The sequence below is a fragment of the Typopeltis vanoorti genome, unplaced genomic scaffold, assembly GCF_054136105.1.
Source record: "Typopeltis vanoorti isolate ZY-2024b unplaced genomic scaffold, IOZ_Tvanoo_1.0 HiC_scaffold_666, whole genome shotgun sequence".
NCBI classification, from domain to species: domain Eukaryota; kingdom Metazoa; phylum Arthropoda; class Arachnida; order Uropygi; family Thelyphonidae; genus Typopeltis; species Typopeltis vanoorti.
In genome coordinates this window covers 123149-148295 of record NW_028328163.1, presented here as the reverse complement: position 1 = coordinate 148295, position 25147 = coordinate 123149, and positions in this window count along the sequence as shown.

Here is a 25147-nt window from a genome sequence, read left to right as displayed (position 1 = left end):
CCTCAGAATGTTTTGATGAAGTGCAGTGCAAAATGAAGGCAGGGATACTGGAACGTATGAAATCCATAAATGACCGTATGAGACTACCACCATTAAAAACTTTACATAAATCTAAGCTAAAACAGCTCCTCTTAGACGAAAATGCTGTGACTAAAACCATCACAACTAAGAGTATAAAGGAAATAAATCAGCTACTATAAATCATTTAAGTGAAGCTTGGTTGCAAACTGAAAGAGCAAAAGCCGAGGATGAAACAATCTGCACCATGGAAAATCCGGTTGGAACGAAAAGTCAATAAACTTCGATCTGATCTGAGCAACTTAAATAATTTTAAGGAAGGACGGCTGAAAAACCATAACATGAAAAATAAACTGATTAACACATATAATTTGGCCAATAAAACAAACAAAACAATTGTTGAAGTTATGGAAAAGCCAAAACATGGAACAACAGTGACTGCACATAAAATTTCAAGATATGAAGCAAGAAAACACCAATATGGACAAAATATGCAATTTCGACAGAATCAACATCAGTTATTTCAATCTCTCCAGAGAAATACAAATGTAAACAATCATTCACCAGAAAACGAAGAAACATTCAAATTTGGAAGTCAATCTGGGATAATCCTATTGAACACAATAAGATGCCTCATAGATTAAGGAAATAAAATCAGAAATGAAACAAAAAAAGAAATCCAAAATGTCATTATCGCTAAAGTAATGGTCAGTGCACAAGCTCGAAAATTAAAAAAAAAACGGGAGGGCACCTGGCAAAGACGAATTACATGGATTTTGGTTAAACCATTTAACCAGTCTACATGATCGAATGGCAGAAAAATTAAGTTATTTGTTGCAGTCAGGCTGAGTGGAAGACTGGATAATATCTGGGCGCACTTTTCTCTTTAATGAAAGCTAAGGACAAGGGTGTGGACCCAAATAACTATCGTCCAATAACATGCCTACCAACTATGCTTATGCTGTTCACTGCAATCACAGCAAATTCCATACACCGTTACTTATCAGATAATCAGATTTATCCGATTGAACAAATAGACAAGTTTCAAAAATGTGAGGAAAGAAAAGATCAGAACCTCATTAATAAAATGATTCTCAGAAATTCCAAGAGACGAAAAACTAACTTAAAATGTCATGCATAGACCATAAGAAAGCATTCGATTCCCTTCCACAATCCTGGATCCTAAAATCACTACAAATATTTGGAATTACCAAAAACGTATGTTGCTTTCTGGCTGCTGGTATGAAATCATGGAAAACAACTTTATTAGTGAATAATGAACGATTCGGAGATATCACTATTAAAAGTGGAATTTTCCAAAGTGAATTCCTTGTTACCATTGCTATTCAACATTTCTTTGATACATTTATCTATGATTCTGAAGAAAACAAAACTTGAATATGAAATTCCTAAATGTAATATTAAAATTTTCCATCTGTTGTATATGGATGACTTGAAGTTATATGAAAAATCGGCCCAGCAAATAAACTCTTTACTGAGCACATTTCGTATTTTCAGTCAGGACATCAAAATGGAATTTGGTTTCGATAAATACGAAATTTTATCTATTAGACGAGGAAACATTAATGACACTAGCAATTTTAGTTTTGATCAAGAAAAATATATAAAAGCAATTTCAGCTGATGAACACTATAAATACCTAGGAATATTAAACGCCAGTGATATTCTCCACTCGAAAGTTAATAGGAATCATCAGAATACATCAAAAGAATTTAGAAATATTCTTGAACAAAACTAAATGGATTAAACACAATTAGAGCAATTAATTCTTGGACTATACCAGTGATCCGATACACAGCTGGCATAATAAGCTTGACAAACTGGACCGCAAAACTAGAAAACTAATTACCATGCATCATGCATTACACCCACAGAGTGATGTTGACAGGTTGTACCTACCAAGGAGAATAGGAGGACGGAGTCTTTGCAAGTGTGACAGATGGAAGAAGAAGAAATTAGCTTAACAAATTACATCAACAATAGCTCTGAGTCAATGGTTCAAGCATTTATACAAGAGGGCCTTCTAAAAGCAATAGGAAACATTTCCGATTACAAAAAGGAACAACAACAAAAAAACCGATATGTGTGCTGGAAAAATAAACTGTTGAACGGCCAATTTCTTTGAGATACTGAGGACAAAATTGACTTCAACAAGATCTGGCAAAGGCTACAACATGGATATATTAAAAAGGAAACAGAAGAATTTATTTTAGCAAAAATTTTAAACATCAATAATAACAGCAAATGCAGATTATGCGATCAGAAAGATGAGACTGTAAAACACCTAATCAGTGCATGCAGCAAGATAGCTCAAACTGATTATAAGTACCTCCACGATCAAGTGACCAAAATTATCCATTGGCATGTATGCAAAAAATATGGCTTTCCCACTTTGGATAACTGTTGGAAACATAAAATAGACACAGTATCGGAAAACGAAACAGCAAAAATTATCTGGAACCTTAGAAGACGAACTGATTGCCACTTCGAAACTCAATAGACCTGATATCACAATTATTGAACATCGACAAGTTTGGATTATCGATATCGCAACACACAGTAATAACAACCCAGTCATTGGGGAGAGCAAACTAGCCCATCTCGGTGGCGGTCCCAAGCCCGGATAAAAGGGAAGGTTGGCGTCAGGAAGGGTATCCGGCCATAAAACACATGCCAAAACCAGGGATGAAATGTCGGATAACGGAGAAAAGAACGCCTAAGGCCTTCCCCTTAAGCGACGCGCAGTTCCGTCGTCAGAGGACTGTGATAAGTGGGCTTGGCTACCGAACCAAGGACGGGTCCGGCTAAAGAAGCGAGTCCAACAGAAAGAGAGAGGGTGTAAAGTAAGAATAGGGTCGCTGAATGTGGGTTCGATGAATGAGAAGAGTAGGGAGATAGAACACATGATGAGAAGAAGGAAGCTGAAGATCTTGTGCGTGCAGGAGACAAGGTGGAAGGGCAATCAAGCAAAGGAGCTGGCGGAAGGATATAAACTGTTTTACAACGAGGTGAAGGAGAATGGAAGAAACTGAGTTGGAATCATCATCGACAAGGAGCTGAAGGGTGGAGTCTGCGAGGTGTGCCAGAAGAACGATCGGATTATGAGTGTTAAACTTGAGATTGGAGGAAACGTGGCTGTGATAGTGTGTGGATACGTTCCACAAGTAGGTTGTGATGAGGAAGATAAAGAGGCATTCTGGAGAGAACTAGACCAGGTAGTAATGGGAATCCCTGATGGTGAGAGAGTGATCGTCGGAGCAGACTTGAATGGGCATGTAGGAAGGCGACGAAGCGGTAAAGAGAGGATTCACGGGGGTTAGAGTAGTGGTGAAAGAAATGAAGAAGGTAAAAGAATCGTAGGGCATGCTGTGACCTTCCACCTGGCTATAGCTAACACGTGGTTTAAGAAGAGAGTTGGACACCTGATAACTTATAAGAGCGGGGAAAGTATGAGTCAGATTGACTATATAATGTGCAGTAGGGAACATCTGAAGGAGGAGAAAAACTGTAAAGTGATTAGCGGAGAAAATGTAGCGGCACATCACAGGTTGGTTGTAGTAGACTGTGATATAAATTGGGAAAAGATGAATTGGCAGAAAGATAGGAAAATAAAGTGGTGGAAATTGGAAGAGGAAGGCCCAAGGAATAAGTTTAAAGAAAAGGTACTGAAAGAAATGAAATAACCAGAGGATGTGGAAGAATGGTGGGACGTAAATAGTCAGAATATTAGAAAAATTGGAGAAGAGGTGTTTCGGTATAATATCAGGAAAGGCGCCGCCAGAGGATAAGGAGGCATGGTGGTGGAATGAGGATGTGCAGCTGGAGATCAAGGAAAAGAAAGAGGCAAAGAAGAAATGGGACATGACTGGAACTAGAGCGACAAAGAGGCATATAGATTAGCGAAGAAAAATGCAATGAAAGCCGTGACAAGGGCGATGGCAAGGGCAGTCGACGAGGTTTATGAAGTACTGGAGAGAAAAGGTGGGGAAGCTCAGTTGTTGAGAATAGCGAAAGCTAGAGATAAGGCCTCGAAAGACATAACATCAGTCAAGCAGATAAAGGACGCCTCGGGAGTAGTACTACAAGAGGAGGACAAAATCAGAGGAAGATGGAAAGAATATTTCCGTAATCTGCTAAATGAGGAGAATCCAAGAGAGAGAGAGAGAGAGAGAGAGAGAGGTGTGAGGATGGAGAGGCAAATGAGGGATCGGTGCAAGAGATCAGCACAGAGGAAGTGCTCTGGGTACTGAGATAAACGAAGAATGGAAAAAGCTGTGGGGGCGGATCAGATACCTGCGGAAATGTGGAGAAGTCTGGGCAGCAAGGACGTAGACATGGTATGGAATCTGATGAGGAAAATAGCCCAACAGGAAAAGATACCAGAGGAATGGAGGAAAAGCATTCTCGTCCCAATCTACAAAGGAAAAGTAGTTGTTCAGGATTCTGGCAACTATAGAGGGCTAATGTCACACACGTTGAAGATATCGGAAAGAGTAATTGAAGGAAGGATACAAGAAGCGAAAATTAGTGAGGAGCAGTTTGGATTTATGGCAGAAAGAGGGACAACGGATGCGATATTTGCGCTAAGGCGACTGATGGAGAAATATATGGAGATGTAGGTGGAGCTGCACATAGTGTTTATAGACCTGGAAAAGGCATGCGACAGAGTGGCCAGGCAGGAGTTATGGAGGTATATCAGGAAGAAGGGGTGTCGGAGAAGTACGTGAGGTTGGTAAAGGAGATGTATAAGGGAGCGAAAACTCAGGTCAGGTCTAGTGTCGGTATGACAGAGGGGTTCCCCATTGTCGTCGGGATTCACCAGGGATCAGCTCTGAGCCCCTACCCCTTGGACATGGTCATGGATGTACTAGTGGAGGACGTCAAGATGGAGGATCCATGCAGCATGATGTTTGCTGACGACGTTGTTCTCTGCGAATCGTCTCGAGAGAAGCTTGAAAAGACCCTGGAAGACTGAAGAAAGGTATTGGAGGAGAGAGAGAGGCATGAGAATTATCCCGATGAAGACCGAATATATATCAACGGGGAGTGACGAGGATATGGTCATACGACTCCAGGATGAAAGGTTAATTTCAGGCAAGAAATTCAAGTACTTTGGGTCGGTCGTCGAGAGGAGTGGAGACCTGGATGAGGAAATACAGCACCGAATAACATGCGGCTGGATGAACTGGAGGAAGACGAGTGAGGTCCTGGGCGGCAAGAGAGTCAGTTGTAAGATGAAAGAAAAGCTTTATAAGATGGTGGTGAGGCCGGCGATGCTTCATGGCACGGAGACGTGGCCTATTACAAAGGCACAGGAGATGAAGGTGGTGGTGGGGAGATGCAGAGGTTGAGAACGATGAGTGGTGTGACAAATAAGGACAGGATAAGGAATGACTACATGAGAGGGACGGTCAAGGTGAAACCGATTGGTAAGAAGGTACAAGAAAGCAGCCAGAGGTAGTTCGGTCATGTAAAGAGGAGGAGTGAGGAGTATGTTGGTAAACGAGTGGAGTGCATGGAGGGAAGGAGGAAAAGTGGCAGGCCGAAGCTCACATGGAGGGATAAGGTGAAAAGGATCATATGGAGAAAGGATAGAGTTGGAAAGACACCCTAGACCAGAGATCCTGGAGGAAGAAGATTAAAGATGGGAACGCCGACCCAGTTTAACACGGGATAAAAACATCCTAAAGAATAAGTACCCAGTGATAATAACATTAACAACAAAGAACTGGAAAAAAATTACTAAATATCGAGATCTCGCAATTGAAGTTGGCAGGCTGGGTGTTAAACACACCGAAGTTATCCCAATAGTTATCGGTGCATTTGGTGCAATTTCAAAGAAGCTATCCAACTATTTACAACAATTAAACATCAATGAAGTGACCCCTTTTGATCTACAACAGCGTCATGACTTGGAACAGTCCATATTTTAAGATGGAATCTGACAAAATATTCTTTGATTCTTGGGTAGAATCTGAATTGTTCTGTATCATAAGTCAAATTGTTGTTTGAATGATATCTTGTTTTGACTCTGTATCAATTATATTTATAATAATAATTATGTAATTCTTATAATGTAGTGTAAATAACAATAATGTAATAATGCAATATTTTTTTATTAATTTGTAGTAACTTTATTATCATTCACATATAATATTTACAATATGTACTTGATAACAATATGTGATAACATATTTTTTAATTGTAATTTTTTTTATATACAAGTACATCTGTATATATCCATATACATTAACATTACATATGCATATGCACTATTACAATTTTTTAAACATTTTATTATGTCTAAGATAAATTAGATGGGGTGCATTTCTGATTTCTTCCGCGAAGCTTTGCAGAGCTTATCTGAGGAAGATAATAAATGGCGGTGTTTCGTGGTTATGTTTCTAAACTGAGCGCAAGCCAGGTGTTTATTTTACTGTGTGTAGTTAGGTGCTTGGAATGCTACAATTGCTTTAACACAGTTTAAGATTTTTTTTGCAAGTTGGTTTGGATGTGGACATGGTGTGTTTGTGTCCTTGGAGTGGTCTTTTTTGAGAGGGGTTTGCCATAGGTTTTTTTTGCGTGTGTGTGTGTGTGAGAGAGAGAGAGAGAGAGAGAGAGAGAGAGAGAGAGAGAGAGAGAGAGAGAGAGAGAGAGAGAGAGAGAGAGAGAGAGAGAGAGAGAGAGAGAGAGAGAGAGAGAGAGAGAGAGAGAGAGAGAGAGAGAGAGAGAGAGGAATTTCTCTAATTTTCATTCTTGCCACAATATTTATATAGCGCCTGCTTGAGGGGTTTGGGTTGCAAGCAAAGCTGTGTTTTATTGTTTCTGAGGCAGTGATTCTGTGCGTATTGTCCAGCATTTCATTAATCAGGTGCCAGTTTTCCTTTATGTCGTTCTGAGCTGTTGTTAATTTGTTGCTGTAGTAGTTTCTTTTTACCGTTCTAACCTGTGTTGTTAAGAGATTCCGTTTTCTTTTGTATTCAATAGAAAAGTTTGTAATTCAATAGCTTGTAAAACGATAATTGTTGGCGACTTCTTATGCTATTTCGATAGGGCCCTTTTTCTTTGATTCTGTTTCGTTTGGGAGCGAATTTTTATTTTTGTTAATGGTTTGTTATATATTTTATTAAATGCAACTTATTATATACATTATTATTATTATATACAGCTTCACCAGAATCTATAGATGCTATCTGCATCAAGTCTGTTTTTCTGATTTCGTCGTTTACTATTGCTTTGTTTAGAATGCTATAATACTGTTTTGTAGTCTCAGTGAGTTTTATGGGTTCTCGTTCAGTGTGTACCTGTAATGATGTGTAATAATGGTCTGCTAGTTTGCATGTTATGACGGCTGCTGTGTGGCTGTTTGGAGGGACTCGCATATTTATATGGTTAATACAGGATGAGGTTGTATTTCCAACTATCTCCTCTCGTTTATACGACTATATGGATGGTGTTATGTTATATGCTGAGAAGAGGTCTAGATATTGTTCTGTGTTGTTATTTATGTTCTTAATATTTATATTCATGTCACCTATTATTATCAAGTATTCTGATTCGCCATCTTCCGTGGCTGAAAGTCATCTGTTTAATTCATCTAGAAATTTTGTGGTGCTTAAGTTGGGTGGTCTGTATATTGCGTTTAGTATCAAGGAGTTTTCTTGTTTGATTTTTTAATATCGATGCATATGTTTTCTGCGTATTCTAATTTATAGTTTATTTCTGTTACTTCTAGTTTATGTTTGGTAAATATTATTATACCACCGCCTCGTTTCTGCTGTGTTTGTATTGTAGGAATGTGGTATTTGGTAGAGGGTTGCCTCTTCGTTTGTCATAGATACTTCAGTCAGTGTTCAAATGTCTATGTTGTCTTTATCTTCCTTCAGATGGGTTTGCAGGATCAACCAGTATTTTTGAATGCTCCTGGTGTTGATGTGGAGGATAGGTACACTTTTTTTTTGGAACAGTCACTTGTTTCCATTCTGATATCGATTTCAGAATGTGGCAGTAGTCTTGTTTCAGGGTGATTACATCTGCTTTGTGGTCTGCATTCATGTGGGATAGTATGTTGTTCACTTCTTTAAGACCCATCAGTGATCTTTTTAATGTGGTGTTGAGGTCTTCTACGGATTTTATTTGGATGGGCTTTGCATCGTTTGTCTTTTTAAGGAATATTTTACTGTCTCTTATGCATATGAACTGGTAATTTTTTTTTCTGTTTTTACTTTCCTTTTTTGTCATGGGCTCCCTTCAGATCCTTGACTACTGCTTTTTTAATTATGTTCGCTTTTATTAAAGTAATTTTTGTTGGACTGTTGGTGAGTCACACCACGACGGGAGGAGGACGGGGATTACTTTCTCTTTCCCTTTTTTGTGGTAACCAATGTACTGTCTGGATATCTTTTGATTCTATGGGAGCACCACTTTTTTGGCTCAGTTGTATTGCGCTGTCTTTTAGACGTTCCGTAGCAATTTCTGGGAGACCATCTATGAGATGATCATTTTTATTCTTCAGTTGGTTTAAGAGTTCGTATTGCTTTAAAGTTTCGTTTACTGTATATACTATTATTATTATTATTATTTAAAAAATAAATAAATAAGCTAACGCCTTTTTCTTCCAGTATAGGGAGTGGGTGAGGCCGTTTTAGCTTATCGAACTTTTGGAGACTGAGTAGGGAGTTCAATCTCTGCTGGAAGCCAATCAGAGATAGTTGGCCCAAGGCTATCACTAATTAATAGGTACACAGTTAAAAAGGTGGCTAGCAAGTGAGATGATGTTATATTTCTCTAAGTATGTGTGACATTTTCAAGAAGTTTAGAGATGACTGGCAAATCAGTTAGAGGTCTGGAGCTCTAAAGGTCTTTTTTTTTTTGCTGTTTGTAAATAGATATAGATAAATAGATAAACTAACGGGTATTTTTTTTCTTGTGAAATAATACCGGCGTCGAATATTGTTCACAAGTATCAGAAGTACAGAATTTAGTTCTTCGAAATGAATTCCGAGGTCTGCGAGTTTGTTTTGGCAATTTCCTGGGCCCGTCTTTGTCTTCAATTGTGAGAGAACATCTTTCACTTCCAATTTCGATAAGGGAGGATAAATAAGTAAGTACGTGGTTTGCTATTGAATTTGGGTTAATTGTTTTGAGTTCGATCTAGTTGGAAAAGCACATTTTTGGAGTTGCTTGATGTTTGTGAAGGCATAGTTAAAACGATTCTGCGAGTTCCTTCTGGTTCTTCCCTTGACCGAAGTTTTTGATGATAAAATCTTGTGGGGAGGTTTTCCTTTCTTCGGGGTAGGAAGTTCGTTAAGTGTAGACGATGTTTCCTTTATATTCGCACTGTATTCCGCGAAGTTGTAAAAGTAACGAAAGGTGTCTTTTTGCACTTCTAATCGCAGTTGTTAGGTGGTTTCTTGGGTTTTCGTACAATCTTAGTAGGTGAAAGGTGTTGGGTGAATTTTACACTTCTCCATAGAATGTCTTTTATTACGATGTTGCTGGGGATGTTCTCATTTATCTCTGGATTATCGAGTGCTTGAATCATGTTTCTTGGGTGTTTTGTTACCTTTCTGTATATTTCTGTAAACAGAAGTTTGATGGTTGATGAAAGTTATTGATTCATTTATGTTAAGTAGTTTCCTTCAGTTTGTCTTTTATAAAGTTATCAACAATACCCTCTTCTGGACAGAATCACACAATCACAGAGAGAATTCTGGTGCACCAATCCAAATATGGGAACAATATTCCATAGGTATTATTTCTGGAGAAATGTCCATGTTACTTCTCTAAACAAATATTAAATTTACGGCAATTTTTGTTTATTTTTGTTTAATAGTACCCCATTTTATAATGTCATTGGCTTTTTACTCTATTATTAAGGCATTACTGATGTTTTAAAGACAGCTACATCAAGAATATAAGGAAGGAATAATTTTGGACATACCTTTATAGGATGTGCCTGGTTGTCTTCTTACTGAGTGGCATCCGGCGTACGGCGATATACATTTGTATAACTACAGACGTGTGATTGAAAGGATGGCGACAGGGTGGAAATGTGGAGATAAAGAGATGTTGGAGAATTGTGGGTGAGGCAAGAGGTATGCGAATTTTAATATTCCATGGATGGTTGGATTTGGCATTTGTATACAGTTAACAGCTGAGAAGTTGTGAAGTAATGTCTTGATCTTGTGTGAAAGATGTCTGGTCACTTTGAACCAAATAGGGGTAGGGAAAAGGGGGGATTGTGCCAAATTACATGATGATTCTAGAACATCCCAATATGAAAAAGAAAAAATGTAATATCCCAAATGGAAGAGGAAGAAATATGCCTGATGTTAAGCTTAGAATGAAGATGGTAGCATGAGTATTACAAAGACTAAAGGTGAAGATGATATACCAGCAGAAGTTATGAAAGCAGGTGGTGAACTAGTCATGATCATGTTAAGCAAAATGTATGCATGCTGTGGAAGACAGAAGAAAATAGCAAAGAGTTGGTACAAAGCTGTTCTTGTTACAATATTTACAAGTGATACAGAGAAGATATTAAATTTAAATATTGTCATCCTCTCAGTTGTTTTTACACAGTTGCTCATCTTTAAACATCTTGTCTAATTCTTATTATTATTACCTAAAGACAAAACAGAAAAGTCAAATGAACACCAAACCCTTACGTCTGGCATTTCTTAATTTTTGAAAGGGCATAAATATCTGCTAACGGCTTTCATTCTAGTTTAGGGAGTAGTAGGTGAGGTATTTTAAAATTAATCTCCACCGGTAGCCAATTAAAGATGGCTACCCAAGACTATCACTATTTATAAATGGCATCCAGTTCATGAAGTGATGGCTGAGTAGTTCTGCCTCGCAGCGTCGCTAATACTAACTCTGTCTTTTTACATTTTACATTTAAAATGTAAAAATACATTTTCTTACATTTTCTTCTTTCCTGGACGAAAAACACGAGATTTTCAGAGTAAAAATCCTGCCTGGTAGTTCGAGAAATCGATTAACTCTGGAACTGGTCGACGAAAACTTTAGAAAAAGTTCTACTGAGAGACTAGAATCGAAACTGGGATATTCTTAGGGCGAAAATAATGCTACGGAATGCATAGGCAACTTCAATTGATCTAAGGAGAGTTTTGAAAATGCAGTTGATTAAACATCAATGTTAGCAATTTTAGAATCTTAAATAGTTAACGAATTGGAAAAAAAAACATTTATTTGACATATTTGTTCTACATATAAAAATTGAACTCAATCCGTAAATATGAAAAATATTATAAAATGGGTGTTAGAGAGGGAGATGACAGTTTAGCTAAATTACTTACAGTAGCCACCATAAGAAAAATTTTAATATAAGGAGTGAAAAATCAGAGGTACTGTAGTGAATAGAAAATAAGAAAATCGTCTACAATTAGATGATGAGATTGTCCTTTAGGAGCCTCTCAAAAACTTTAATAAATTATTAACAAATCGAAAGCAAAATGTAAAAGATTAATTACAATATTAATTGTGATTAAAAATAATAATAAAAAAATATTTCAAGAAGTCATTACAAACGTTACACCAGGAATTTGATAGAATAAAGTAACCTCTTTTGTTTAGCTAGGAAGAGACATCAGAATAGAGGGATGCTGCGAAGAAGAAAATGTACTTAGAATTCAAATTACTTGGACAGCCTTTTGAAAACAGCGCGAAACATTAAAATGAAACATCGACCAAATCAATCCACCTCGACCTTAGTCTTCCTCGGTGTCTCTACCCTGACATCTTGACTACAGACGCCTGCTTTGCTAACCTTACCTCACCCATGCTATTTAAGTGGCAATACCACTTTAGATTAGTTCTGCTGATACATTCTTGAATGCTAATGATATCAAGTTCATTTCTTCATTTTTAATATGATTCTGCCATTGATGCCATCGGTTTACTTCTAAGTTTTCGCAGAAACCACATATCTCTATCTCTAGTGTTTGATCAAGTGATTTTTTTCTAATCCATCTCCCAGATCCATAACTTGAAATTGGTTTAAATACTGTCTTGTATACAACTAATTTAGTGTTTTGGCTAATTTCTCTCTTATTCCATATAAATTTATGCTGCAGGCATAAATGTATATTTATGCCTACAGCATAAAGCTTTGCATATGCTTTTTTTTTTTTTTTTAAAGATTTAAACTACCGCCTTATCTAAAAGCTGTGCCTAAATAACTGAAATATTTTATTCTTCCGTAGGATCTCCATCCAGAATACAGTAGAAGTTTTTGCTCCTGCCTGTTTTTTTTTTTTTGCTGACTTTCGTACCAAATTTATTACAGCTGTTTATTCAATTTAGTAAGTTAATCCTAGAGAGTTGCACTAGAATTGTTTAGGAGTACAACATTGTCTGCATAAAGCAAGCTAAATTTGACATCTCCAATTCTGATATCAGGCCTGATGCCACTTTCTTTAATAATGTGATCCATATAGATGATGAATAAGATTTGAAATAATATGCAAACTTTTCTTACCCCTGATTTTACATCAAATCATCTTCCCGTATTTCTTTCAATTCTAGCTGCTGACTGACAACTTAAATATAGACTATGCACGAGGGTGGTCTGAAAAGTTCTCGGCATCGAACATACATGACAACATTATTAGCAGGATTTTTTTTTTCTAAGTTGGTATATCTATCATAAGCATCCATGTGAAAATGCAAGTCATTCCATCAAGTAGTTTATTTTATACAGCTGTCTGAAGCTATCGAAATGGATAAAATTGAGTATCGTGCGATTATAAAATTCTTTGTAAAAGAATGTTTAACGCCAATAGAAATTCATTAGAAGTTTATAAAAGTTTATGGGCACTCTTTTCCCCGTTTTCGACAATTAAGACATGAGCTGCGAGTTTAAACATGGCCATACAAACCTTGAAGGTGATCCGCGTGAAAGACGTCGAAAAAGTGTAACAACAACAGAAACCATTGATCAAGTGCTCGATATGGTATTGGATGACTGGCGAGTCAAAGTACGTGAAATTGCTGAGACTATAGGCATTTCAAAAGAACGTGTAGGATATATTTTTCACGAAGAATTGCATATGAAAAAGGTTTGCGCAAGATAGGTGCCGCGCTTGCTCACAGCACATCAAAAACGCACTTGCAAGAAAATCTCTGAACAGTGCTTAGAGCGTTTTAACAAGAATAAAACTGATTTTGTAAGTCGATTTATTACTATGGATGAGATTTGGATTCACCATTACACACCACAATCCAAACAACAGATAAAACAGTGGACAGAAGCCGGTTCTTTCGAAGCCGGCTGTTCACGCAAAAGAAGACAAAGTCGGTTCCATCAGGAGGAACGGTCATGGCATCGGTGATTTAGGAAGCTAACGGCATTTTGTTTATTAATTATCTTGAAAAGGGTAAAACAATAACTGGGAAATATTATTCCGATCTTTTAACCAGACAGGGACAGGATAATGGTCCTGGAGCATAGCTGGAATAAACGTATTAGTCTTAAGGGAGATTATGTTTAAAAATAAAAATAATTTTGAAATCATAAATTGGTTTTTTCATTGTTAGGCCGAGAACTTTTGAGACCACCCTCGTATGATATCACCCCCTTATTCTTCTCTTAACCAGAGTCTGTAATCCACATATTCTCAATCAGTCCTCGTTATCTGCCTTCCTTAATCTCATCGTCATCTTTGTGTCTCTATTCTTTGCAGCTTGTCCAAGCATCTTTAGCGAATCCGAATCTAGCAGACCAAATCTGTGCATGCTAGCCCAAGTGCAGGTAAATGGCAGAATTACTTCTTTATTCTTACATGGCAATGTTTGTTTCCATAACGCAATTATATTCTGAATCATGGTTGAAATGTTTATGTTGAATTTCAACTTTGTATCCACCTTAACTCCAAGATCTCTGGTCTTTTCTCCTACTCGAAGCATAATCCCACCAATATATTATGCTCCTGGATATTGCATCACGCAAAAGTAAATAACTTCACTGAATTACTATACTGAATTAATAGCCAATTTGTGCATACTTTCAGCCCATTCAAATCACTCAGTAAATGTCGTATATCAGTAGCTTCTCTGATTGTCCTGTCTATTTTTGAATAATCAGCAAACAACTCCTGTTGGTCTTTCCACTATTATTAATGCACAGTATGTATATTAAACAATATTCTAAGGACTAATTTCCAGAGCCCACCACTGATCAGCTTAAAATCTGGCAGATTGACATTCCCTATATACGATTTTCGAATATCTGTTCGTCAGCCACCCACTTATGCAATGCAACAGTTTATATTCCACACCTATATTCTGAATAATATATTTATTTTATTAATTAATTTTATTGAATATTGATATGTAGATAATACTGATTTGCTTATCTTAATTCTTTAGAATGCTTTTTGTACATAAGATGTCATTTCATTATTTATTTCTTCAGTGGTGCTGTTATGTTTGGCTTGACATACATTACATGCATTTGGTTACATATCATACATCAGCGCTTCCCAAACTGTGGACCGCGGCCACCTTGGGGGCCGTATTTTTTGTTGAGGGGGCCGTGAAATAAAGAAAACAAATTTAAAATGTTTTAAGACTAAGTAGATTTTTTTATTTTAAAAGAAACATATTTAACTTTTATTATTTATTATTTCTTTTTTGTTATTTTTTATATTTTAATGGAAAAATTCACACATTGGTGTTGGTTCACAAACTTTGCTTCCTGCGTATTTCGGCTGGCAGTTAGACATATCGAATTCTGTTGAAGAGAGTTAGCATTTCAACTTAATTGTCAGCTATGCTTTTATCTTTCGGTTGCGCGATCTTTTGTTAATACCGCACCAATCATATGCACGTTTTAATAACCTGCATTTGCTCTCTGTTTCGCGTTAGGCTTAATTTCCGTAAAGGGAGAAAAGTCACAAAAGAGAAAAATGTTCTTGGTCCGGGGATTCCCTTATTTAGGTAATATTCACTAATTTCATGTTATCAGTCTGTGGTGTGCCAGTATCGGTAAGTGGTGATATTATTTGATCTATTCTACGTTAAAAAATTTAACCCTGAGATGGATAAGTGGCTGATAAAAAATAATAAAAAAATCTCGCGAACAATCAGAAGAAGCAGAAACAAACCCCCCCAAAAAAGGACAGTATTTCATATTTTACCAAAACAGCCCCCATCGTCTTCAGAACCAAACGGTAAGAGGCAAAAAATGTAATATTTGCATTGGATTTTTGCGATATTCGCTGTGTATATGTTTTTTTATTGAATATAAATACAATAAATATTATAATAATATATCTCTCTATTACGATTTTTTTTCGAGGGGGCCGTGAAATATTTTAATTTTTGCAAAGGGGGCCCTGACATCCAGAAGTTTGGGAAACACTGTCATACATACACTGATCACATTAAAAAAAAAAATTCAGTCCTTTTTTATTATTAAAATTACATATTGTAAATGTGTAACTACATGTTGCAGATATGTGATTACATATTTACAACAGGATTATTTCTTTTTTTTTTTTTGTAACAATGAAATTCGTACAGATATATTTTATTTTATTTTTCTGTATAATGTATTAAGCATAGTTACTGTAGTTGGTAATTTTGTTTCTGCGGTTGAATAATTTTGCTTTTTTTTACAGCATTTATTCATTTAACAATTAGTATTATATATCTACAATTTTGATTTTAATATATTTAAATACTGTAGTTATTAAGTCCTGTAACATCTCAATACTGTAGTTACAGCACTTAGACTGATATGGATTTTTTTGCCCTTTTTTTGTTGATTTTAGTTGAGATGTAATTTCTCCGCTTTCATCCTCGAACCTTATTTGTTAGGCTTATCTGAGATAACACCGATTACTTATTATTTATTAGTTTGTTTGCTATGTTGGGAATTAGGTTGATGTTTGATAGGCTTGATTTCCACTACATTGATTTTCGCAACAATATCAATTGCTTACCGTGTATGGTGAGCAAGTCACACACACACACACACACACACACACACACACACACACACACACACACACACACACACACACACACACACACACACACACACACACACACACACACACACACACACACACACACACACACACACACACACACACACACACACACACACACACACACACACACACACACACACACACACACACACACACACACACACACACACACACACACACACACACACACACACACACACACACACACACACACACACACACACACACACACACACACACACACACACACACACACACACACACGATAATTTGGAATGTCTTGATGCGTCGCTGAACTAGAAAACCTCTTTTCAAGCTACTGTAGTTTGTAAGGTTTCTGTATTCAAAAGTTAATTTATTTAACATGTCTGTAATGTTAGAAGCTTCTTGTGGCCTTTCCCTAGTGATTATTGTATTTATATGTAAAAGAAATAGTTGTCTGAGGTCTTTTTATACGGTATGTATTTCTGACTGTCCTGTAGTTGGCATTGAATTACAGTAATGTTTTAGCAAAGCTGCATAGTGACATAAATGTTTTGCTCTTAGTATTTTGTGTTCTGACATTACAGTGTATCTTCTTCTTTTTCTGCAGCTTTTCCCACTTAAGTAGGGTCGCTGTTTGTGGTGAGCCTCCTCCACAACCTCCTGTCTTGGGCTGTAGCCACATCCAAGTTCTTCATTCTCAAGTGCTCCTCCACCATCTCCCTCCATCTCTTCTTTGGCCGTCCGCGTTTCCACCTCCCCTGCACATCCATCTGCATGACCTTTCTTCTCACATACTCTTCCTCCCTCCTCATCACATGACCAAACCATCTCAATCTCGCCTCCTGTATCTTTGGTCCTAAGTTCGTAACTTTCACCGTTCCCCTTACATAGTCATTTCTCAGACGATCCTTTCTGGTCGTACCGCACATCCACCTAATCATTCTCATCCACGCTACCTCCATCCTTCTGATGTTACTTTCCCTCAGGGCCACAGTATCCATAGCATACGTTATAGCGGGTCTCACTACTGTCCTGTAGATTTTGCCTTTTAGATTGATCGGCATCCTCTTATCGCATAGCACTCCAGCCATATCTCTCCAGTTCCTCCATCCTGCTTGTATCCTTCATCCGAATTCCTTCTCAGCCTCACCATCCTCTTTCATTGTCGAACCTAAGTATCTAAAGTCACTGACCTTTCTGATGACATTTCCTTCCAGCTCCAGATCTGTCTCCTGGCTGCCATCCACTTTGCAACACATATACTCTGTCTTACTTCTGCTCAGTCTCATACCTCTCTCTTCCAGTACTTTCCTCCAACTTTCCGGTTTAGCTGCCACTACTTCTCTTGATTCTGCACACAGCATGATGTCATCTGCATACAACATATTTCAATGTGCGTCTTCTCCCACCTCCTCCGTCACCACCTCCATGAGTATTAAACAGGAACGGACTTAACGCTAACCCTTGATGCAAGCCAACTGTCACTGGAAACCTTTCTTTCTCTTGCAGTGTACCAGGTGATGATAAAATAACGTCAAGTGTTCAGATCCCTCGCCCTCTAGCGAGTAATGTATTGGACGAAACACATCAATGTTCGGTAGACGTACACAGTGGAACATGGGGATTCGATTTAACGAAAAACAAATAGTACCAAAAGTCGCCAACAAGGGAAATTTTGGCGCTGTTTACCGAGTAAAATACATTAATTTGCATTATCGCGTTTCTTGTGAGCGATCATACAATAAACAGAAAGCCTGTGACATTTCTTATCATTCATAGACGAACTGCTTTTCGATGCCTCTTACCTTACGTGAGCATGCTTTGTTAGTCAAACTCTATTATCAGTGGAACAATAATGCCAGTGCTTGTCTTCATGATTTTCCGCGTATGAAAAATTTACGATTCTTAGTACGCATAGAAGTGGATGATGCATGGCCGTCGCAGATTTTATGGAGTGACAAAGCGCACTTTTATTTGAACGGCGATATTAACACACGCAACTGTCACATTTGGGCTGCAAATAATCAGCACGTGTGTCTGCAGATGCCTATCCACTCGCCCAGAGTCACAGTGTGGTGCGGATTTACGGCATCTTTTATCATCGGTCCATATGTTTACGAGGAAAATCGCCAAAATGGACCAGTGACCTGTTCCGTCAATGCTAACAGGTATGCCAATATGCTACAGAACTATGTGGTTCCACAACTGCAGCAAAGAGGATGTCTCGATTTGACCATCTTCATGCTGGATGGTGCACCACCCCACATCAAACTTCAGGTACAGCGTGTTTTGCGATGACATTTCTCTGACAGAAGAATCATTAGTCGTGCATTTCCCAAGCCATGGCCACCGAGATTGCCTGATCTCAATCCTTGTGACTTTTGGCTGTTGGGTATTCTTAAAGGCATTGTGTATCAAGGACATGTATTGTTCAACAACAATAGTTGTTGAATGTTGAAGTTCAAACTCACGATGAAGTTCAACGTGAGTTTGCACCACAACCTCCAACAAGCCTGACAATTGTAAGTATTCCTGATAAGTCTGAGACCCATGGTACCCTGTGTGATGTGCGCCAGGGAAGTTCCTAAAGGCGTCGCACAGCAACAAGTCCTGCTTCCTCGGCTATCGTGTTGAAACAGTTTACACGCTTGCCACAGAAGTCTACCACACAATGTGCACGTGAGACAGGAGTTAGCAGTGCAAGCATACGGTGCATTCTAAAAGTTTACATCCCAAGATTATTACATGCAATGAATGAAGACGATCCTGATCGAAGAATGCAGTACTGTGAGTGGTTTCAACACACGGTGGATGAGAATGAAAAAGCATAATTGTGTTTACTGGGCTCCAGAAAATCCGGGTATTAATGTGGACAAGGTGGTCAATTTACCGGGGCTCAATGTCTTCTGTGGAATGTTCTCTAGAGATTTTATATGACTATTCTTCTTGAAGGTACTATTACTGGTCACGTGTACTTAGACATGTAACAACGCAGATCCATTTTACCTGCCATTCATGCACTTTATTGGAGTGATCAATTTCTCTTCCTACAAGATGGCTCACCACCACACTAACACCAAGACGTGACAGCTTACCTCGATGAGAGTTTGCAGGGACAATGGATAGGATGAAGAGGTGCAGTTGAGTCCCCCCATGTTCTTCTGATTTAATAGCCTTTGACTTCTACCTATGGGGGGAACTGTAAAGGATATAGTGTATCGTAGAAAACCAGCTACACTGGTGGTCCTTCGGAAAGAAATTGAAACGGCATGCACAGCAATCCCCATGGACAATATGGCCATCGTTGCCAAGCAGTAGTTCGCCGTAATAATAAATATCTGGAGGCTAATGGTAACCACATTGAGCACCTAGTGTATTTGTAGAAGTCAAGGTAACTTGTATTCATCCGTTGTTGTCTAAATTAATTTAATATTGCAATTTTTATACAGGTTTTTCTTTTGCTGAAGTGTGTATACATTTTTTGATGGACATGTGTAAAAATACAAAAAAAGAGTCTATAATAATCATCATTGTTAATATTATAATAATATATGTTGAGAGCCTGAGCAGGTTAGCGTAAGTGACGTTTTCCCTCCACGGCTATTCACCGCACGAAGGAAGACTTGAGTTCAAATCTAGTCGCCAACTAGAAAAACATTTTCCAAGCTTTTTTTTGCCAGCCTGGTGGGCGTATCCGCTCTCCAGGCTGCGGGTTCGAATCCCGCTGTGGGAATGTATGTTTGTGATTGTCTGTGGAATTACTACTGGTGATAGTAGACAGTAGATGGCGTTGCTGTAGATGATGCAGTTGGCGCATGATGGGTAGATGAAGTTGAGTGGTGGAAGCGGAAAGTTGTGGAATGGGTGCCCTCTCTCGATGAGTGTTTGGACTCCCTGGAGTTGTGAAATAATAATAATAATAATGATATGTTGCAAACAATTATTATTATTATTATTATTATTATTTAAAATGATTATGTACGTGTGAGTATCTGTTATGCACAATTGTGTTCATGTAATGTATTATAAATATTATATATAAATAATAAAGTTTGATGAAAAAAAATATTATCGATTCCAAAAATTAGCAATGTTAAAAAGTGACATGAATCAATTCAGCATCCTTACTGATAACAAAAAAAAAAATAAATAAATAAAATAAAAATAAATAAATAATAAAATAAAATAAAATAGATAGCAAACTGTAAATATAATTTGTAAATTAAAATGAACTGCAGGTTGAAATATAAATGTGAATAACAAAATGTAGAAAATAATTATGTGTATATTTATATAAAATTATTCCCCTTCCAATATCGTTAATATGAAAAATCTCTCTCTCTTAACACATTAGACGAATCGTTGGAAATATGTATGGGGAAAAATGTAAATACATTGTTAGTATTATTATTTACATACATTTAAATAAGATACTTAACATAAATAATTTAAATAAGTTTTAAATAATATTTAAATTTAATTTATTTTAATAGAAAGTGATAATTTAAAAATAATTTAATTTAAATAAGATCACTTAACATTAAGTACTGAATATTCGTGGTGAACAAAAATGTAATAGTAACACTTCAACCGTAATTTGTAAATAATCTATATATGTGAAGATGATAATGAAGTTGTCAAAAATTATTATTGTTATTATAAAAAAAAGAGACCTGCAGGGAGTCATGGACTCATCGAGGGAGGCCACAATACATGCACAAGCTCTCATACATATTCTTAAATCCATTCACACTGTTGCACACACAACATCCAATGGCAATCCATTTTCAATCACTCCCCAGTCTATCAGAGAAAAATTTACCCTTCACCCCCTTCTCAGTGGCATTCATTTTCAGATTTCAAGAATGTGCTCTTGTCCTTTCCTCACTCTCCATAAAATATACAAAATGTTTTTTCATATCGATATCATAATTTATTATTATCTGTATTAACATGTATGCAAGTAAGGACATTCTTATTCCATTATTTTTAATACCAAAACTCAGTACGCAAATTACTGAGTACATACATCCTGGATGAATAAGATGAGAGTCTGTTGACTCCATCCAGGTTTGATAATAATAATAAATATTGTTCTCAATAAAATGTTTTTAATTTTCATTTGCATCTATATATATATATATATATATATGTATTGTGGCATATTTAAGTATTTCGGATATTTATCCGCAGAAAGTGCCGCCACTCATATTTAATGTACATGTTGCTATGCATAACCTATTTATATCGTAAATTTGTAATATATCAAAAAAAAAAAAAATCAGCTAACGCCTTTTTATACCAGTATATAGGGAGAAGGCGAGGCCGTTTAACCCTATCTAACTTTTTCGGACTAAGTAGACACCACTGGAACCCAGTCCGAGATAGCTGGCCTAAGGCGATCACTAATTAAGCTGCATGCAGTGAAGAGAGACGGCTCAACAAGTGTCGCCATCTCGTAGTGCCTAACCCCAACACTCGTGTTTAATGTCTGAAATAATGTCGGTTCTACGGTTGATTTTCTTGAGTTTACAGAACGAAAAACCGGAGTTTCCGGACAAAAAAACCCATTGCCTTGCCAGAGATCGACTAACTCGGGAACCGGTCGAAAAAAGGCTTAGAAAATTTCTTCTAGTCGCTGACTAGATTCAAAACCAAGGAGTCTTCCTTCGTGCGGTCAAGCGCCGTGGTATGCAAACGCCACACACACACACACACACACACACACACACACACACACACACACACACACACACACACACACACACACACACACACACACACACACACACACACACACACACACACACACACACACACACACACACACACACACATGTATATATATCATGACTCACCCAAAATGTCCTAGAATATTCTACGTCTTGCCGCTCGCTCTGCAAAGGCATTTATCACGTCCTCGTAGTCCAGTGCCCTTGTAATATCGCTCTCAATTTGTAGAACTGCCAAGTTGCTGAGCCTTTCTTCTGTCGTAGTTGTTCTATGGTAACCCTTCAACCTTTTGAGGACGGAAACGATCATTCAGCTGAGCAATTTGTCCAGATTGCGATATATACGCTGTAGGGCTTCCTGTCGAATTTTCTGTGAAATTTGTAGGAATGTATTTATTTCTAGGTCACTTGATCTCAGGTGCGCTCTGAAGTGCAGACATTAATCAATCAAAAATTGTTCTTGAAATTTTTTTGCCCCTTTTGCAATGGTCTGAGAAACCGGAACTCCTTCGAGAGGTTTTTTATACGACACTTTTCTTCGATTCATTTCGAATGAGACACTGCAAAATTGTGCCATAAGTATCTGTTTTGAAACTGACTGATGGATTACACTCATCTTCATTTTCGTTACTTTCATCTGCGCTGTCGTCAAAAAACCTGATAGGCTTTTTCTTCCTCTTTTTCTTTTCCTCATACAAGCCAACTCCACTAAGTTTCTGCTCTGTTCTTCATAGGATTCATAGAGTAACTCTAGTTCTTTGAAATATTCTTCGAGGGACCCGTACAGTCCAAACACCGCTCCTATATAAATGTTTACACAATGTAATTTCTTGCTTGTGGCATTCATTCTGACGAGAATATCAACCCATAGGCAAGTTATGATCCCAACTTCCAGTGAATGAAGTTGCTGTAGCATCCCACTTGCTTCACATCGCGTAACTTCCTGGGTGGTGTCATTTTCAGTTTCGTACAAAGTGGAAATTATTTCCTTCCATCCCTCACGAAGACTCCGACGGGCATCATCACGAGCTGACCAACGTGTAGGGGAAGGACGTTTGACTTTTGCAGAAGTTTCCAGGTGCTTTCTTAGAACACTCCACCGATGTGCTGAAGATGTGAAAAATACGTACAGTTTCTGAAGGACATCAAAAAATACGGAAGTGTACCGACAGGATTCGGCACCGCAAGTACCAATACCAATTAGAGACAGAGAATGTCCAGCGCACGGTGTGAATTCTGCCAATGGATTTATTTCAAGAATTCTTGCTTGCAGTCCTCTGTACTTGCCTGACATGCTACTAGCATTATTGTATGCCTGCCCTCTGCAATTTGCTACATCAATTCCACCCTAGTTTACTGAAGTCAAAACCGCCTCTTGTAACTCATCAGATTTGGGATTTACGTCAGGAATGAAATGCAAGAAACGCTCCACAGGAGTTCCAAGTTCTTTCACATATCGTACAATGAAGGACAGCTGATCAACATGAGGAGACAAGTTTGGTGTTGAGTCAACACTTATGGAATAGTACTTAGCTATTTTAAGTTCTTCCACAATAAATCTGATTACTTTCTCGCCCATTATTTTAATAAATTCCTCATACGTGGCAAAGAAAAGATAGGAAACGAAACCTATTCCTTTTTTTCTGCTTTTGGTAATATGCTGAGCAAGAAAAGGATCAAATTCAATAATTAACTCTAGACACATCATTACATTTCCATTATGCACAGAACCGAAAATGACATTCTTTCCCCTCAAAGCAAGTCCTCTACTGGCCAATGTTTTTACAACTACAACTACTCGTTTTAACACCGACTTCCAGCACAATTTCTTCTTCCAGCTGCTGAGTTATTTATAAGTTAATTCTCCCTGCAAGATTTGCTCTTGGTTTCAGAGCTACCAGACAGTTCATATGACTAGTTGCTTTCTCGTGATGACTCACTCGTGCTTCTGCATTTTTCTAGTCATTTAATCGACTGACAAAGTGACTATCGTCAACTCCCCCTCTACCAAAAAGGCGACAAAGGCCTTTTTTTTAATACATTTGACTTTTGAATACATTTGATATATGCATTACTTACGTTTGATTACTTATGATACATACATTAAGTGAGTTTGATTCCATATGATTCGTACATTACATTACATGCATTTGATTACATTAAAAAAAATTCAATCCTTTTTTCATTATTAACATTATGATTACATATCCTGATTACATATTTACCACACATAATATTACATATTTACAACAGGTTAAATTCTTTTTTTTATTATAATAACAATGAAAATCGTACCGATTTTTCTTTGTTTTCTTTTTTTTTTGTGTATAATGTATTAATTTCTTTCTTTGGGAGACAATTCTGATTTCTTCCTCGAAGCTCTGAAGAGCTTATCTGAGGAAGATAATAGATGATAGATGGTGGTGGTTTCATGGTTATGTTTCTATACTGGTCGCAGGCCAGGTGTTGATTTTACTGTTTGTTGGTATGTGCTTGGAAGACTTCACCTGCTCTTTCACAGTTTAACTTGTTTTTTGAAAATAGGGTTGCATTCGAGGATGGTGTGTGTGTGTTTGTGTCTTTCTAGTGGTGTTTTTGAGAGGGGTTTGTCATTGGTTTTGTATTTGTGTGTGTGTGTGTGTGAGAGAGAGAGAGAGAGAGAGGGAGAGACAGGAATTTCTCTAATTTTCATTCTCGCTATGATATTTATGTAGCGCCTGTTTCAGCTCTCTGTATGTTCCTCGGTTTCTCTCGTCGAACGGTGGTTTGTTTACATGCCACGTACGTAGAAGTTTCGGGTGGCTTTGCCGTTGTGATTCTTGTACTTATATGGTATGTAGTTTGTCGACTGTGGTCTTGTTATCTGATATGTTGTTCTGGTTACTCTATAGGTTGGAATGTAGTAAGGTTTTAACATGACTATGTAGTGGCATAAGTGTTTCATCTTAAATATTTTGTATTGTGTCCGTGCTGCCTGCATAAGTGTGGGTTGTTTCCAGAATATCAGTTTTACTATTTTATCTTGCAACCTTTGTAACCTGTTGAGTCTGTAGTCTGCGCAGAATGCACATGATGTGATTGCGTATCTTAAAATGTTTTCACATAATGCTTTATAGATTAGTATCTTTATGTGTGGGGCAATATCTTTTAATCGGTGTAGTATGCTTGCTATTATCCTAAGCTTGGTGTGTGGTACTTTGTACGGCTATTCAAACTTTCATCAGCGTCGAAGTGAAGTCCGAGATAGCATGTTGTTTTCACCTGTGTAATGGATGTGGTTTTAGGTTCAGCGCTTTGTGTATAGAAGGATGAATGTCGAATAGTGAGGTATTCAGTTTGAGGGTTTTTGAATATCATCAGTTTCGTTTT